Source organism: Balaenoptera acutorostrata, chromosome 7 (genome assembly GCF_949987535.1).
Source record: "Balaenoptera acutorostrata chromosome 7, mBalAcu1.1, whole genome shotgun sequence".
Lineage (NCBI taxonomy): Eukaryota > Metazoa > Chordata > Mammalia > Artiodactyla > Balaenopteridae > Balaenoptera > Balaenoptera acutorostrata.
The window spans coordinates 96,948,149-96,954,219 of NC_080070.1; positions in this window are offsets into that span (position 1 = coordinate 96,948,149).

Here is a 6,071-nt window from a genome sequence, read left to right on the forward strand (position 1 = left end):
TGCCCCAGTTTGGGGGGCTGCTGCCTGGCGAATGCCTCTTGATTCGCCTGGCTCTGGTAGCCATGAGGCTTGCATTTCTGGGTCCCGTGGCGCTGTGGCAATTGGAGAAATGGGCTTTGGCAAGTTACATCCCCAAGGCACTGTACAGATAGTGGACTGAGGCACACCCCCCCAGCCTTTCTGTGAAGGAGGCCTCTTTGCTTGTCCTGGAGCTTCAGCCTGAGGGGCAGGCTTCAGGTTTGACCACATTTTGTGGCATACAGAGCTGCTTTTAAGGAACATAGGCCTTGCCATGCCATCTGGGCTCTCTCCCTCTGCCTTGCTCCAGTTCATCAATATCACCCAGGAAAGACCTTATACACTTGTCTGGAGCCCTGAGTTTTGCTAATGCCACCCAGGGACACCTCCAGATCATATGGCTCTGGTGGTCAGCGGGCCTTACACTTGTGGTCCTACAGGAGTGTATATATTTGCATACATTTAAAAACTGTTGCTTGAGGGTCTGGCTTCTAATCAGCCTGAATCTAGGTGCTGAGATCTTCCACTTTGGGACACTGACAGATCTTGGCACAACCTCAACAACTAGGAGCTGTTAGAAATATAATAGTCTGCTTGGTCAAGCACAAAGATTTGAGAAACAAGCAGAGGAAATGAAACAACAAATTTTGTCTCTTACATGAGGCCACACCTTCAAGACTGGGAGAGGTGGTTTCACCTACTGCTAGAAACCAACACACAGAGTCACGCAAAATGAAGAAATAGAGAAATATGTTCCAAATTAAAGAACAAGATAAACCCTCAGGAAAAAAAACCTTAATGAAATGGAGATAAATAGTTTTTGTGATAAAGACTTTAAAGTAATGGTCGTAAAGATGCTCACTGAACTGGGGGGAAGAATGGGTGAACACAGTGAAGACATCAACAAAGAGATGGAAAATATAGGAAAGTACCGAATAGAAGTCATAGAGCAGAGAATACAATAACTGAGCTGAAAAATACACTAACTGGGTTTAAGAGCAGACTAGATGAAGCAGAGAAAAGGATCAGTCAACTCGAAGATAGAGCAGTGGAACTCACCCAGTCAGAGGAGCACAGTGAAGATAGCTTAAGGGACTAATGGTACAACATCAAACAGACTAATATTCGTCTCATGGAGCTCCCAGAAGGAGAAGAGAGAAAGGGGCAGACATCTTATTTGAAGAAATAATGGCTAAATACTTCTCTGACCTGAGGAAGGATACAGACATCCAGATACAGGAATCCAGAGTTCCAAATAAGAGGAATCAAGTAAGAGACCCACATACCAAGACACATTACACTTTAAATGTCAAAAATTAAAGATAAGAAGAGAATCTTAAAAGTAGTAAGAGAAAAACAACTTGCTACATACAAGAAAACCCCCATAAGACTATTACCAGAATTTTCAACAGAAACTTTGCAGGCTAAAAGGGAGTAGCACAATATATTCAAAGTGCTGAAAGAAAAACACTTCCAACCAAGAATACTATACCTGGCAGCAAAGCTCACTCAGAAGTGAAGGAGGGATAAGGTGTTTTCCAGATGTGCAAAAGCTAAGGGAGTTCATCACCATTAAACTGGCTTTACAAGAAATGTCAGTGGGACTTCTTGGAGCTGAAAAGAAAGGGTGCTAATTAATAACAAGAACACATATGAAAGAATAAATCTCACTGGAAAGGCAAATACATAGTAAAGATAGTGAATTAATTACTTATAAAGCTAGTATGAAGGTTAAAGACAAAAGTAGTAAAAATAACTATGGTTACAATAGTTATAAGGGATACACGATATAAAAAGATGCAACATCAAAAAATTAAGATGTGGCAAGGGGAGTAATAACAATGAGCTTTACAATTGGATTAAACTTAAGTTGTTTTCAACTTAAAATAGAATGTTATAGATACAAGTTGTTATATGTAAGCCTCATGGTAACCACGAAGCAAAAATCTATAGTAAATACACAAAAGAGAAACAGAAAGGAATATAAGCATGCCACTAAAGAAAGTAATCAAACAACAACCAAAGAGAGCAAGAGAAGAATAAAGGCACAGAAAGGAACTACAAAAACAGCCAGAGAACAATTAACAAAATGGCACTAAGCACATACGTTTCAATAATTACTTTAACTGTAAATGGACCAAATGCTCCAATCAAAAGACATAGAATGGTTAATGGATTTTTTTTAAAAAGATCCATCTATATACTGCCTACAAAAGACTCACTTTAGAGGTAGGGACTCACACAGACTGAAAGTAAAGGGATGAAAAAATATATTTTCCATGCAAATGGAAACCAAAAGAAAGGTGAAGTAGCTATACTTAATCAGACAAAATAGACTTTAAAACAAACAATGTGATAAGAGACAAAGAAGGGCATTACATAATGATAAAGGGGTCAATCCAACAAGAGATAAAACATTTTGTAAATATTTATGCACCCAACATAGGTCACCTAAATTTCTAAAGCAAATGTTAACGTACTTAAAGGGAGAAATATATAGCAATACAATAATAGTAGGGCACTTTAGTACCCCACTAACATCAATGGATAGATCATACAGAGAGAGCATCAGTAAGGAAACACATTGGCCTTGAGCAACACATTAGACCTGATAGACTTAACAGATGTTCACAGAACAGCCCATCCAAAAGCAACAGAATACACATTCTTCTCAAGTGCACATGGAATATTTTCCAATATAGATCATATGTTAGGACACAAAACATGTCTTGATAAATTTAAGAGGATTGAAATCATATCAAACATCTTTTCCAACCACAATGGTATGAAACTAGGATTAATAACATGAAGAAAACTGGAAGATGTGCAAATATGTGGAGGTTAAACAACATGCTACTGAACAACCAATGGGTCAAAGAAGAAATCAAAAGAGAAATAAATAAGTACCTTGAGACAAATGAAAATAGAAATGTAACATGCCAAAATTTATAGGATGCAGCAAGAGTAGTTCTAAGAAGGAAGTTCATAGCAATAAATGCCTTCCTCAAGAAATAAGAAAAGTCTCAAACAACCTAACTTTATTTTTTTTCTTTTCCATTATGGTTTATTACAGGATATTCAACATAGTTCCCTGTACTATACAGTAGCACCTTGTTGTTTATCCATTCTATATATAATAGTTTAAATATGCCAATCCCAAACTCCCAGTCCATCCCTGCTCCACTCCCCCACCCCCTTGGCAACCACAAGTCTGTTCTCTATGTCTGCAAGGCTGTTTCTGTTTCATAAATAAGTTCATTTGTGTCATATTTTGATTCCAGGTATAAGTGATATCATATGGTATTTGTCAAGGAGCTTTACACCTCAAGGAGCTAGAAAAAGAAGAACAGACAAAGCCCAAAGTTAGTAGAAGGAAGGAAGTAAAGATTAGAGCAGGAGTAAATTAAAATGAGACTAAACAGACAGTAGAAAAGGTCAATGAAATGAAGAACTGGTTCTTTGAAAAGATAAACAAAATTGACAAATCCTTAGTGAGACTTAACAAGAAAAAAGAGAGAGCACTCAAATAAATAAAATCAGAAAAGAAAGAGGAGGTAATACAACCAATACCAGAGAAATACAAAGGCTCATAAAAGACTACTATAAACAATTATATGACAACAAATTTTACAGCCTAGAGGAAATTGATAAATTCCTAGAAACATGCAGGCAACCAAGACTGAATTACTATGAAATAGAAAATCTGAACAGACTGATTACCAATAAGGAGATTAAATTAGTAATCAAAAACCTCCCAAGAAACAAAAGTTCAGGGCCAGACAACTTCACTGGTGAATTATACCAAAAATTCAAAGAAGAGTTAATACCAATCCTTCTCAAACTCCTACGTAAAATAGAAGAAGAGGGAACTCGTCCAAACTCATTTTACAAGGCCAGCATTACCCTGATCCAAAATCAGACAGGGATACCACAGGAAAAGAAAATTACAGACCAATATTCCAGATGAACATAGATGTAAAAATCATCAACAAAATATTAGAAAACCAAAATCAACAATACATTAAAAGAAATCATACACCACAGTCAAGAGGGATTTATTCCAGGGATGCGGGGTGGGGGAGCTGGTTCAACATCCACAAATCAGTCCATGTGATACACCACATTAACAAAATTAAGGATAAAAATCATATGATCATCTCAATAGATGCAGAAAAAGCATTTGCCAAAATTCAACATTTATTTATGATTAAAAAAAGCTCTTAAAAACTCTCAACAAAACAAGTGTAGAAGGAATGTACATCAACATAATGAAGTCCCTTATGTGACAGGACCACAGCTAACATCATACTCAATCGTGAAAAGTTGAAAATTTTTCCTCTAAGATCAGGAACAAGTGATGTTCCTTGTTCAAGTGGAACAAGAATGTTCACTCTCACCACTTTATTCAACATAGTATTGGAAGTCCTAGCCAGAGCAATTAGGCAAGTAAAAGAAAAGGCATCCAAGTTGGAAAGAAAAAAGTAAAACTGTCACTGGTTGCAGATGACATGATATTATACATAGAAAACTCTAAAGACTCCATCAAAAAACTGTTAGAACTATCAGCAAGTTAAGTAAACTTGCAGGATACAAAATCAATACACATTTCTCTACACAAATAATGAACTATCAGAAAGAGAAATTAAGAAAACAGTCCCATTTACAAGTGCATCTAAAAGATAAAATACCTAGGAATAAATTTAACCAAGGAGATGAAAGACCTGTATATTGAAAACTACAAGACATTAATGAAAGAAATTGAAAAAGACACAAATAACTGAAAACATATTCCATGCTCATGGGTTGGAAGAATTAGTATTGTTAAAATGACCATTCTCCCCAAAGCAATGTATGGATTCAATGCAATCCCTATCAAAATTCCAATGGCATTTTTCACAGAAATAGAATAAACGACCCTAAAATTTGTATGTAGCCATAAAAAACCCTGAATAGTCAAAACAATCTTGAAAAAAAGAACAGAGCTGGAGACATCATACTCTCTGATTTCAAACTACTCCAAAGCTATAGTAACTAAAACAATATATTGACATAAAAAGACACCTAGATCAGTAGAACATAATAGAGAGCCCAGAAATAAACCCATGCATAAGTGGTCAATTAATTTACAATAAAGGAATCAAGAATATACAATGGGGAAAGGACAGTCTCTTCAGTAAGTGGTTTTGGTAAAACTGAACAGTCACATGCAAAAGAATGAAACTGGACCTCTGTCATAGACCATCCACAAAAACTAACTCAAAATGGATTAAAGGCTTGAATGTAAGGCCTAAAACCATAAAACTGCTAGAAGAAAACATAGGCAATAAGCTACTTGACATAGGTGTTGGTGATTTTTTTTTTAATATTATTTATTTGGCTGTGGTGGGTCTTAGTTGTGGCAGGCAGGCCCCTTAATTGCAGCTCGCGGGCTCCTTACTTGTGGCATGCATGTGGGATCTAGTTCCCTGACCAGTGATCAAACCTGGGCCCCCTGCATTGGGAGCATGGAGTCTTAACCACCGCACCACCAGGGAAGTCCCCAGTGATGATTTTTTGAATCTGACACCAAAAGCAAAAGCAACGAAAGCAAAAATAAACAAGTGGGACTACATCAAACTAAAAAGCTTCTGCATAGCAAAATAAACCATCAGCAAAATGAAAAAGCAACCTACTGAATGGGAGAAAATATTTTCAAATCATAGATCTGATAAAGGGCTAATATCCAAAAATATATAAAGATCTCATACAATAGCAAAAACAAAGAGTCTGATTTAAAAAATGGTCAGAAGATCTGAATAGACATTTTTCCAAAGAAGACATACAGATGGCCAACAGGTACGTGAAAAGGGGTTCAACATTAGTAATCATCAGGGAAGTGCAAATCAAAACCATAATAAGATATCACCTCAGATGTTAGAATGGCTATTATAAAAAAAGACTAGAAATAACAAGTGTTGGTGAGGATGTGGTGAAAGAGAAACTCTTCTGTACTGTAGGTGGGAATGTTGCAGCTGCTATAGAAAAACACTATGAAGTTTCCTCAAAAAACTAAA